The sequence below is a fragment of the Pectinophora gossypiella genome, chromosome 4 (assembly GCF_024362695.1).
Source record: "Pectinophora gossypiella chromosome 4, ilPecGoss1.1, whole genome shotgun sequence".
NCBI classification, from domain to species: Eukaryota; Metazoa; Arthropoda; class Insecta; order Lepidoptera; family Gelechiidae; genus Pectinophora; species Pectinophora gossypiella.
In genome coordinates, this window is record NC_065407.1 from 5,811,274 (window position 1) to 5,825,533 (window position 14,260).

Below are 14,260 nucleotides of genomic sequence, written 5' to 3' on the forward strand. Positions count from 1 at the left end.
ATAAGTATAGTTAAGAAAATATTGTGATAACGATTGTATGTGATATTATTATTTTTGTTCCAATAAATTACACTCACCTCATTCGCGGCGCCGTCTCGTCTTAATGCGCGCAAGGCCCACTAGTTGCGAACCGTAAAATCGTATATGACTAGGGCGAGACGGCGTCGAAAACACACACAATTCGCACACCTCGCAACTCGAGGTTTATTTTTAGGAAGGTCGCAATAGGACCTTACACAACATAGCTTAGGTACAGACACAACTGTACAGAAATGAATCTTAAATAGTTGTTTTTATTTAGAACCAGCATCCCATAGAACATAGCGTGCGGTTTACAGTCCCGTACAGTAGTATTATTCCTTATTCTATGATCCAGGTAAAAAAATGTGATCTCAGTTTTACCCTGAAATGAAGTTAATTGAATTTAATCGAGGTTTTGTTGAAGAAAATTACATCAGAATGCGATTTTTCAAAATAGCGTTTACCTACGTGGTTGTCACTACAAGCCGACTCTTTGCTTGTGGCCCCGCCGCCGACCTATATAGGAAATTACTGAAATAATGACGATGATGCTGGCTGAAATGATGATGATTTTATAAAGCCTGTGCTTGTCTGTAATTACACGATAAAATAAATGATTTGAGCGTTCACAATAACAATAATAGCCGCACTAAAACAAAGAAGCTTAAACTTTTATGGCCATAACGCTATAATTAAAGGGTGTCTTCAAAATATTGCAATTAAGTTTATTGCCTATGTTTCTAGATGTATTTTATTTCATTGCAAAAGAGACAATTACTTAGTCATTTTCAGATATCTTTCATAGAAAATATAAAGTTTAGGTTATTTCTAGAATATTACTTTGAGTGTCAATAACATAGTTTGTAAGTATGACAGAAGTCACTCCAACAAATCGTTAACCTTTTTGATGTAAATGAAGATCTTCTTTTTATAAAAACTAAAGTTAAACTTTTTAGAAAAATATAATATTCTGAAAATTACAAACACAAACAGCCCACAATACTTACACGCCCCATTGCTAGGCATAGACCTTCACAATCAGCCGGAAGATGTACCGGAGGGAATGTACAAAGCATACTCCACCACACTGCTCCAGTGCGGGTTGGTAGAGGCGTTTTTTCCGGCTAATAGCCGGGACGACTGCTTAACATGCTCTCCGAAGCACGGAATCATATTACTTTTCTAATAAGGTACCTAATTTAAGCCTGCAATATCCTAACCAAACAAAGGATAGTCTCACAAAGTGATTTCGAAAATTTCCTTATCGGGATTCGAAACCGGCCCGTGAAACCAACGCCACCCCGTCGTGTTGTGGCCTATATCCCTGAAGAAGTAGGCAGATGTATTATAGTATACACACCCACTCATCGCCAGCTATGTTCAAGAAGTATTATTTATTTTTACGTAGTATTATTTCTTATTCTATGATTTAACATACATACATACATAAACTCACGCCCGTAATCCCTAATGGGGTGGGCAGAGCCACAAGTAATCAAAGACAACTCTATGATTTAAGTCCCATGTAATTGCCATTAATTTGGATAAAATCCTGAAAACCACATGGCATCAATTACAAAAATAATTCTGGAGACTGTTATTACAAAAATAATTATGCAATTACCTAACCTAACAGCATTAATTATTGAAATTGCCGCGTAAATCACCAAAATGTTCTTATAATTACTTACCTAAGTTAAATAGGTACCTAATTAAAATAGTTCGCGCAATACAATAGAAAGTTTTGCGAAAGTGAACCTTAATCTAACTTATGATTAGATTTTTTTTTGTTGTTGTGAAGTTGCTGTTGTTATATTCGCCCACATATAAACAGATATATTTCGCGTCCTTATCAGAATCTAGATATTATATTATATTATTTAAAAATAATTCAGTAAAATATTTTATAGAAATATTCAAATATTTACTGACTGTGTTAATATTAAATAACAAGCTAAAAATATTGCGTATTTAGCAAAACATAAATTATGTAAGTACTTACATACATTCATAAACTGACGCCCACAATCACTAACGGGATGGGTAGAGCCACTGCCGAAGTCCTAAGATAGATATGATGAATCTTACGGTGACAAGGGTTCAGCTGAGCCATAATTATTGTCCATCAGAAACATGGCGATTTGTTGTTAAGTAGATTATAAAGGGAATGTCGTACTTAATTTAAAATTCTGCATTTTATCTCTATAAACACAAAGAAAATGGAAGACAATGAGAAATTCTAAAGCCCTCTCAAGTCAGGTTAGGTAGACGATAAGGCCTATCATTTGCACGACCGCTACCAAAAAATATTTGTTTATTTTTTAAACCACGTATTATTTTGAGGAGTAAAATAATAAGGTGAAGGATAATAGAATTGCGAAAGCGGTATATAAAGCGAAAGTTGATGGTAGGGCTGGCCGAGGAACCTAGAAGGACTTACATTGACCAAATTGGAGATGTCCTTAGAAAAGGTATAGTACGATCTACTCTGAACCGGCGTGCGTGTATGAAGCGATTGATGAATGCGGAGGAAGCAAGATAAGTGTGTCAGAATCGAAGCAAATGGAGTCTCTGCTTGCCCCGGTGGGATATAGGCGTGAGTTTATGTATGTTATGTATGTAAAATAATAAGGTATGCCCAGCGATGTATTACGCTGTTTATGTTATGTTGAATAAGCGGTCTTTCTGTATCGCAATTTTACGAAACGTGACAATGAATAAGTGAGTTTTGCCAACATCATTAAAAATCGAACATCTTTGTAAGGACCCTTTTGCATTAGTACACCATACATGGGTGTCGGCAACTTTGTTGCACAAAAAACTGATACCTGCAGCGTGATACAATTATCGATCGATTCAACAAATTTTGTCGAAATCTATCGATTGCTTTTTCCCTGACATGCGTGCATTTTGTTCGTATTTTCACAGAACGACATTTGGGTACACATATTACGAGTCCGCCAAACGACAAAACTACATAATTATATCGTCAGAATCGATAAAATGACCGTGACAAAATTTTATCACTGCTTATTCCAGGTCGATTCTATAGCGAATCGCGCTTTGTGGAAGGCTACGATTAAATAATTTTATTCCTAGGAGGAAGGTCGCTTAAATATATACGCACAGTATTTGCAATATTTTTGTTACGTTAGGATCCACATCAGTCACTAAGGTCTAATATTATACTTGTAAGAGCCCAGGTGGCTGCTAACCTCAGAGCATTTTCCGCCAAGATGAGCAAAGCGAAGCGCAAGGCAGGACACTTATCCGTCCCATGAGCATAAGGTGAACAAACTATTTTGCTTCCGTCACCTGAGCGTAAGACAACAAAATTGACTGTTCATTGCCATTCTATTACATAGTTCTTGAAGCAACGAATCGGTCAAGCCCCATATTTTGCCTAAAATGTAGTTTGTGAACTTAGTGTTTGTATAGTTATGACGTGTGGAGTTAGAAGCTTGGCTCTACATGAGATCTGATAACTTTTTAACATTGCGATCGATATTAACTCGTCTTGGTATCATTTTACATGAAAATTATTTTGTTAGCATAGGATTATTTCGAATAGAAAGAAAATTTCATGATCAGCGCTAACCTATTTTCTGATATAATGGCTAATCGCTTTCGATATCGCTATATGGGAGTCTGCAACGATTCCGATGTCGCGCGCGATGCGAAAATAAAACTAATGCGGGCTTTAACATAAAGTCCTTCGTACTTGTAACATGTGTACTTTGTAGAGGTATCTATCTCTCCTTTGCACCAAAACGCGTCGGTGCGAATCGGTGAAAAGGAAAAGTCAATTAGACTTTTCCTGTCCTTTGTGAGGACAACGCTCTCTCCCTTTCAAACACCGTTTTCTATTTTCCTTTACAAACATGTTTTATCTAGACACATTGGCTCATAATCCCATAGGGGTAGAATCACGAGCAATCAGTAAACAACTTGCAGCCCCTATTGACTAATGTAAACGACCGCCAATATACCTACGCGTGTCGGGTTTTAATTGAATTCTCAATTGCTTGAATTTCTGAACATAACGTAACATAAGCTCACGACTATATCCCAATTGGGGTAGTCAGAGATACATCCATCGCAAGATGAACCAAGTACCCACACCTCACTGAGCTTTCGTACACGTGGTAGGTGAGCCGTATCGCCGTCTATCTATAATGGTCGAGCCAAGTATGTTAGTAAAACTGCACTTAGATAAATTAATAACAGAACTCATTGGTACAAGTCCGATACCGGGAAATTCTCAATTTACTTTTATTTTCTTTTTCAGCTTGGCGTTATCAGCCAAAGTATTGGTCGTAGTTGCAGTTTTTTTTACCTATTGCCTGCAAATGTACGCGCCTATGGACATAATATGGACACGCTTAAGAGGAAGAGTTAGTGAAAAGTACCATAATATCGCTCAGATAGTACAGAGGACACTTGCTGTTACTTTGACTGGTGAGTTCTTTTTTTTTTAGTTTAAGTTAAGAACTTAATATAGGAACTTAATATAGCGTTGCTTCTATGCTAGACTGGTATAAAAAACGGAGAACGGACGCAGCTGTTTATGTTCAGTGGCAACCAATTCAATGCACAAATTAAATAATTATCATTATCTTTTATCTTTATCTTTGCTTGAAATTATCAACATAACGAAACATAAGCTCACGACTATATTACAATTGGGGTAATTTGAGGTATATCCGTCGCAAGATGAACTTAGTACCCACACCTCACCGAGCTTTCTCTTAAACCAACGTGATAGGTACGAAACCGTATCGCCGTCTGTCGTCGCCCAACTGTGTTAGTGCAAACTGCACTTAAATAAATAACTCTTGAAAAATAATTATTTCTTTTCCTTCAAAGAAATGCCACGTCTATACAAAGCAAACGTTCTAAATAGCTGTACCAGCAAGATAGCACTGTCTGCTACAAGAATCTATATTGGATTTAAACTGTCGTTCCCTGCAGAATTTCAGTGTAGAGCTTCTATTGATTCCCTCCTTTATTCATTTCTTTTTTAAATCGTTTATTAAACTGACGTCTACAAATGGGTGGACGAATTGATCTGACGTTTTCTCGTTTAAAAGTAATTTTGGTCGTTAAATACTGTGGTTTTAAAATGGAACACGTTCCATCTATTCTTTCCAACATTTTAAAGAAGAAACTAAGTAAATTTTTTAGACATAAATCAACGATAAGGTACAAAAGTCCAATCAGTTTCTTGGAATGTAATAAATATTTACGTATAAAAAATTGTATTACAAATGTAGTCCATCCTTCTTTGCTTGACTAAAAGTACACAGTAAGTACTTAAGTTAAGCCGTCGCGGTAAGCGGTCCCGGTTATTACTTACTGATGTAAGTACGTAGTCGTTACATGAGTCATGTCAGGGGCATATGGCGGCTCAATAATAAATAACCCTGACATCAGGGTTGATGGAATTGGTAATCCACCTCACAACCCACACGATAGAAGAAGTACTTAACAAAAGCATAATGTAGAGGTAAGTTGTCTCCTGGTGATCAGCCTGTTATGTCGTAACCAAACTAGGGATCACAAAGTGATTTTTGTGATATGTCCCCACCGGGATTCGAACCTGGGAACCTGATTTGTATATCGACAAACTACATTTGGACACACGTAATCTCGACATACAAAATATCGACAAAATGATATCCCGACTAACATTAAAGGTATCCGATCCGTGTTCGAGAATGACGGACAGTGAAAATTACTACGAGATATCCGATGGATGGTTTTTGAAAGCGTTTATTTCAAAGGCGTGTCCTCACCAATTCCTTCGACTCGATTCCGGTTTTTCTATGACTTTAATGGTTGTCGCTTAGGACTCAGAAACTCCGGATCGTGAGCCCAACGCTCAACCACTGGACCAGATAACATAGACAGACTGATATTGCGTCTTACTCAGACTCCTTCATCATTCGGAGAAATACGGAGCAAATCTCCTACACGCTGCCTGGCACGTGTCACACCCGAATTATAAGAAAGTTCCTATATACTGGGTGTTAGTAACATCGTAACGAATACTGAGGGGGTTGATTCAGACCATGATTCTGAGTTAAAATCAAGTGGAATTTTCCGTCGCAAAATTCATGATTTTTTTTTAGTTATTTAAATTATTTTCAATTCTATACTTTTGCGATGGAAAATTCCACTTGATATTAACTCAGAATAATCAGATGAATCATCCCTCTCAGTATTCGTTACGATGACATAACACCCCGTACAAGTACATACGATAGCCATATAAGTAGGTATGGGTGTTAGTGACACCGTAACGAATACTGAGAGGGATGGTTCAGACCATGATTCTGAGTTGATATCAAGTGGAATTTCGTGTCAAAAAATTCATGAAAATTTTTCTTTTCTTTTTAATTATTTTCCAATCCATACTTTTGCGACGGAAATTTCTACTTGATATCAACTCAGAATCATGGCCTGAACCACCCCTCAAAGTTTTCGTTACGATGTCACTAACACCCTGTATTATAAGAAACCTCCGCATCGTGAGTCCAACAGCAACAACGTCATTTATTTTGTTTTTGAGGAACGTAGCCTGGAGAATCCCTGGTTACTCTTGTGGTCTGCATACTTTATCGTCTAGCCTTTCAGCAACTAAAAGCGAGCGAACTCTATGAGAATTTTCTGCAATTTCTCTAAAACGATCCTGCGGTACATTATTAGTAGAAAACCGTTCACCTCTCAAGTTCAACATACCATTGAAAAATGAATGAATGAACGTTTTCTATCACAGGTAAATAGAACATTTACAAGTTAAAAAGATCATTCGTTTGAACGCAGACATAATAACTAACACCTGTGATCCCTAAAAAAGTATTTTAATAGTTATTTGGTGACAATGGTAGTGGTGTCGCCAAAACATGTTTCGAGGGACCGCACTGAGCTTAGCCACCTAGCTGCAACTTGGACTGGAATGACTATGGATCGACGATTCGACGGTGTTCCATAGTTCTGCGTCGCGCTGAGAACTTCGTTAGCGTGTTTCATGCATCGATAAACGCCATATGTGTTTTATGCGAAGAACTAGTTGATCTGCCACGATTGTTTTCCAGATATTAGTTACCAGAAGACAACTTGTATCTCCACTTGATATTTAAATCACATAAAATGATCTATCATTCCTCTCGTATGGTTTGCGCTATTATCTACTACTTTTGAGCCACCAAAGGCCCCTGACATAATATGCCTCACGCATGTCACAACTAGAGAAGTGTGTCAGGATCGAAGCAAATGGAATTCTATAGTCTCTGCTTACCCCGGTGGGAAATAGGCGTGAGTTTATGTATGTATGTGTGTATGTCACAACTACCTACATACTTACTGAATTAAATAGGAGCCGGGACCGAATGCTTAACATGCCCTGCGAAACACCTAGCATCTTATTTTCAGATAATCGGATGATCAGACACACAATCCCACATGCAGAGGAAGATAAGCAACTAAACGCGTTCTGCCTATCCATATATTAGAAGGTTGGAGTTACCTATCTAACTTTTTTCTTTTTCAGTGGTGCTGGCAGTAGCGATACCAGATCTGGGACTTCTCATTGGTTTGGTCGGCGCCATATTCTTCTCAACCCTTGGTCTTTTCATCCCCATCGTGATAGAAACCGTCCACAAGTGGGAACGCGGGCTAGGAGATTTCTCCCACGTTCTATGGAAGAACGGTATTTTGATGGTGTTCTACTTAATCGTCCTATTTTCAGGCTGTTACTCAGCTATTAGTGAGATTATAGCCAAATTTAGATAATTTGCCTTTATGCAGGTACTGGTGCTGATTTTAGTACACACCACCTAATTTTAAGTTATACCTGTAATTTTTCTTATCCGCTAGAAAGGAAAGGAACGGCCAGGTATAAAATTTATAGAACACACGTCAATTTTATGCAGAAATTATAAAAAAAAACCCTTCCTAAATATATGTCTATTGGCCGAAAACGCAACAGGATTAAGTTGACAGCACACGTCAAATGGGTTGCATACCAGCGAGATGCCTATTTTGTTCACCCGGGTTACTCATTAATCGCAAAATTTGCAGTTTTTTGGCGGATAAGAGAATAACGGGTATAACTTAAAATCAAATTAGGTGTCTTCAGGAATTGGCGCCATTTTAATAGTAAATAATATGTTTAGATTAATTTTACATTTAAGTGTAGTTTTTAGGCTATCAATATAAGTAATATATTTTGTATGCCATAAATGCGTGGTCTTATTTAAGAGTCTAAAATGTACCTCAGAGGAGAGACAGGCCTATTAAAGAAATCAAATTTCCTATACTAAATCATAATCAATAGGTGAAAGGCAACTTTACAGGAGATCAATTTTAAGATTTATTTTTTAAAAATCAAACGTAAAAGATTAGATTCTCATTCAATTTTGAACAGGTCACACGATAAGTATTTTTAATTTAAAAACGTAGGAGCTATTTTTTTTTTGAAAGGCAATTTAACCGCTCGCTCACCTGTCTAAAACGGTCGCTTAGAACAAACAAGCTTTGAACAGTTTCAACGGTTGCGTCGATAGGTATTATATTGGCTGACCTGAGTGGGCGTAAAACGTTCCGAAATTGACATTGAGCGAACGGGCTCAATATAACTGGAATAGCCAAATATGACATTAATTTCAGTTACTTAGTATGTTAATTGCTCAGCGCAGACACAGGCCTGCTGGCTACAGATCCAGACTTCGACGGGTAAGAAGATTAAGTAAGTAGCTATATTTGACGAAGGCAAAAAGAAACCCCACGTAATAGTAGGTAATCATTATTATGAATCGGTATAGATGTCGTGGCCAGATCTTAGTATTGATGATGTGATAATATCACTCGTTAGCCACGTCATGATGTAGTTTGGCCAGATCAATGAACACAAAACGTTTAAAGACATGAGCAACTAAATGCATGATTACTTTATGATATGGCAAAAGTTGGCAATCATGTTCAATCAATTAGTAACATTATCCACCGCTAGTGGTGCTGGTGTCGATTAAAAATTGATTGATAATAGAATCGATGAATCAAAGTAATTGTACAATTTTCCATATCGATAGTATTGATTAGGTAAATAATTTTGAACCAAAGAAATTAATCGACTATTCGCATTTTTATTACACCACATTGCATGGCCACCGCCTACATTAATGATATGGCCAAATATTGATTGAAATATCATTAACCTTCGAGGTTTCAACGATATGGCCAACTTAAGTTGGCTATTTTATGAAATGGTCGAGCACATCATAAGATCAATTCTAAGATCTGTTCACGACATAGACATAACAGCCGCTCTCCACTGGCCCCTAGATGAAGCATAGAGCATAGTTACTCCACCACGCTACTCAATTCCTGGTAGAATATCTACCTACAATACAAGCCATCTTCTCGAGTAAGCAGGTTTCCTCCCGATGTTTTCCTTCACCTTTATGCACGTGATATCAATTAATTAAGAATGAGTTTTATAATAGTACATTATGATACGAATGATCTATGTTGGTTATTACAGTCCAGACTGGATTAGAGTAATGGAGCCAAGAGTGTAATGGCCAGCCTTTTAAAAACACAGTCGTGGTCTTTGGCGTATGACAAGGGTCTTTATGAAAAATCGTTTCGTCGAAAGACTTAATCCTTTCTCGAGTAAGCCCAAAGAAAAATCTAAAAAGCCAAGTTACTGAAGTACACTGAAAACTTTCGAAAGCATTAAGCTTAGCTGGATTGGGACTTGGGAAATAAAAAACTGTAATTATCACAAACGAATCTTTTATTTGATACAATTCCAACAATCAGTGAACAACGTGGATCGACATTTTGTTTAACAATAGCATAACATAAAATGGTGCCGATTCCACCAAACACTTCCTAATTTTATTTAAGTTACACCTGTCATTTTCTAATCTGACAAAAAGGAAGGGGACGCATAATCGACAGGTATAAAATTTATGGAACACACGTCAACTTTGGGCAGAAATTTAAAGAACCATCTCAGAATTTTACATTGCCTAATAGCCTTGCAGAATGATGTTGACAGCACACCTCAGCGAGATACCTATTTCATCGCCTGGGTTGGTATTGATTAATTCACTCGTTCATTTTAACAGCTGTCAGTCATCCGTCCCATTCCTTTTTCTAAATGACAGGTATAACTTGAAATAAAATTAATATGTGTCTGCAGGAATCAGGGCCACTATTAGCATATAATAGGTACGTAAGCATTTATTTTTCTCTTACATATTTAAAAGCTATAGATAATCTTAAGCCTACATACACTTCTAAACTTTAAAAATATGTTTGTGTATGTGTTACTTATCCGAGAATATGTATTTCTGTTCACCACAAAAGCTTTGTGCGAATTCAAATGTCAAGGTTTAACATAGGTACATATATTATTAAGAATAAATAATATTTCATTTCTTCAATAGTAGTTCTCGGTATCTTATGAACTTAAATAAGACCAAAACAATAATTAACTTTCAAAATGACAGTATTAGGTACCTCTCTCAAAGTCTTAATGTGTCCATGAAATAACTTCTCTACACTATAATTATCATAAAAATTTAATGTAAGAAATGCCTACTAGCGTTAGATTTACTGAACCAACCCCCGCGGCACGGCAACCGCGCCGCGCACGACGAGAATTATACAGGGTGTTAGTGAAATCGTAACAAACACTGAGGGGGATGATTCAGTCCATCATTTTGAGATAATATCAAGTGGATTATTCCGTCACAAAATTCATGGTTTTTGTTTTTTAATTATTTTCAGTTCTATACTTTTGCGACGGAAAATTCCATTTGATATCAACAAAGAATCATGGTCAGACTCATCCTTCAAAGTTGTCGTTACGATGTCGCTAACACCCTGTATAGAGGGCTTCGACCAGAGGCAGTACGACGTTTAGCTATCCACGTAGATAGCATTCGCTGCGTATTGACCGAAACCCTCGATATAAGTCTTCAAAACATAATTATTTTATGACATAAACTTAAACACTTCATAACAAGCACCTGTTGTAAGATGGTAAGTCAGTGATGTGCCGTGATCGAGAATGATCTCAAAGTCTTACTAGCAAGGACACTGGCTGCTTTTTTTTTCAGATGTTCTTTTTTGTACTCTGAACCTATCTGAATTTTATATGTTAAGCTTTTAAGCAATTGCACATATAATTTTACACACACATATTGCACATTATTTTTTTATAAATTTTCCCTGAGATCGATTTAATTAGAGAAGTTTTGGATGAGATATTGTCTGGGTTAAACAAGAGCGATGTTTTAAGTAATGGCTGAATGACGTTTATGCCTTTGCCTGGTTTGTATTATTTTAATATTGTGACGTTTTGCTAGTCCCTTTCAAAAATATTTATTTTTCAAAATTGGCTTACTTAGTCAGAGAGAGCGCTTTTTGAACGTCAAAAATTAAATTACATAATATCTAACTAGATGTAAAACTACTACCACATCGGAATCTGTAACGCTGAGGGAAAGACGTGGCCAGTAAACCTCCCAGCACAGGGCCCTAGTCCTACTGTTTCATGTTTTCCTTTCTTTTCTTTTTTTTAAGAGTACTAAGAGTACTCAGGCTCAATAAGATAGATAATATAACAGTTTGTTAATTTGTCTATACGGCAATAATAATTAGTGTCGACAATTTGGGTAAATAGGCTACTTTTATATAAAAGTTTGCTAAAATATATACCATTTTTGCTAAAATAAACACCATTCGGCTGATTCTAATCTAATCTAGCCTACAAGATCCAGTGCTGGGCAAAGGCCTCCCCTTCCTCTTTCCATTTTACGTGGTCCAGTGCGTATTCCGTCCGTGTCCGTGTGTGTGCGTGCATACGGGTACAGGCGTCGTGGCAGACCTCGAAAGAGATGGCGTGACGACTTGGACGCTTGCCGGAGGGACTGGCCGGAATACGCACAGGATCCGGCTGATTAGAGAGCTAAAGATAGAGAAATAACACTAATTAAGACTAAATCTTGAAATGGATTTAGAATTACGTCGGACGACGCTCAGTGGGTAGGCCCGCTACAAGGTGGATCGATGATCTGGTGAAGGTCGCGGGAAGCCACTGGATGCGGGCAGCGCAGGACCAATCGTCGTGGAGATGCTTGGGGGAGGCCTATGCCCAGCAGTGGGCGTCGTACGGCTGATAATGATGATGATGATTTTTTTTCCCTTACATACGTAATTAGTTAATCGAATGACGTAGGCTGGGGTTGGTTCTAACAAATTCACCTTGTAAGCTGCCTTTTCAAAATTAACGAACTAGTTTTATTTTGTGCGTGTATGAAACGGTTGATGAATGTGGAAGCAATGGAAGTATGTCAGGACCGAAGCAAATAGAATTCCAGTCTCTGCTTACCCCGGTGAGAAATAGGCGTGAGTTTATGTATGTATGTATGTTTTATTTTGAGTATTGTTTACACCTTTTTCAATAATTTTCTTTGTCCGACGTGAATCTAAAATTCGACACGATAAAACCAAAACGAAGATTTTAATCCTTAGGGTACTAAATAAATATGTACATAAATATGCTTCAAACTAGTTCATACTGACACTATCGGAAAATTCATAAAACTCCCTTTCCAAACAAGTAGGATAAACTTTCCACATTCTCTTACAAAGCTTTCAAAAAATACATTTATCTGGGCTTTCTTACTATCTTAGGTATTATAATGAATTTGGCAATGACTTTGTATTATTCTTTTTTATAATATACTAATATGAAACGGCTTGCTATTACTAGTTGCAGTGGAATTTTGACACTTATTATATAAAAATAAAGTACAAACTATCAGCTACTTTTACTGCAAAGTTGTAATGGTAAATACCTATCTTTTTTAAATTGTATTAAAAAGTAATAGGGTAAATGGTCCAGCTTTGACTCTGCATAATATAGCTCTAATACCTATACATTTCATTTTATATTATAAGATGTTTGATTATATTAAATGACTAGGTTTAGTGTTAAATATAGTTAAATGAGATCAAATAAAAAAAAAAAAGTTGGACCTCTCGCTGCCGGCCATGGTTAGGGCCATGAGCGGCAGCGAGCAGGCATGGAGAGTGGTTGCCACCTTCGCGGACATAGTCATGTCCGCGAAGGAAGCGGCGGAGAGGGAACGGGAAGACTCTGTCGACTCGCTCCCGATTCGCCGCAGGCGACCAGGAAGGCGGCGACGGGCGCACTTGGTCGCGATCGACCGAGCGCCGCCTTGATGGGGACCTGTGGACGGTGGTCGGGGGACCGCCGTCCACAACATAGGTCTCGTGCTGTAGGGCTCCCCAAGTGTTCCGGGCAGCCCTCGGTGGAGGGGGAGGTGCTTGACGCGCTCCCATGGGCGCTGGGCCTTAAAGGGCATCCGCCGGCGGGGACGCGGTTGTGTGCAATTGCGTTCCCGTATCCCCGCCACACGGCGGCAAAGAGGAACACCGTTGGGTTTTAGTGGGTATACCGGGTGGCGACACCCGGGGAGTCCCACATAACCACGTCCCCCCCCCGGGCGGCGTGGTATGCGTAACGCATTTCCCAACGTCAAAAAAAAAAAAAAGATCATATCTATAGTAGAGCTACGGGCCAATTTCGCTTGATCGAAAAGTTATAGAAAATTCAAACAGACCACAGATCAGAAATGGCCGAATTTCATACGAGAACGAGAACACAAAAAACCTATTAAATTCTGTAGTTCTTGCTTAATTTTAATAGTGTCGAAAATTGGCATAGACGTCATAGACGTCAATCCGGTGGCGACAACGGTATCCACCAAATTGAGCAGTTTTCCAGTAGATATGGTAATTTTAGTTCTTTCAATAATAAAAGATGGCGCTTAAATCACTTTTGCAAGTTACTTTTGAAAGTCAACAAGGCATCAGAAATGTTGATTTAAAACATTAAACATAATAACATTATTTTTAAAATTTTAAGCATTATAAAACCGCAGTAGTTTTATCTAATAATTAATATGTTTACATATGTTATGTATTTTAAATTATTTAAAAAAATATTTAAAAAATCATATAAAACTAAATAAAACTTTTCATTTATTTAAGAAAAAATACAAAATAATATATATAAATATATTAATAATAATAATTTAAAATAATATATATTAAAAATACTATTATTTAAAAATATTTAAATAATAAATAAATAAATAAAAAATACAGATTAGAGTTTCTTTTCAAGTGTCATGCT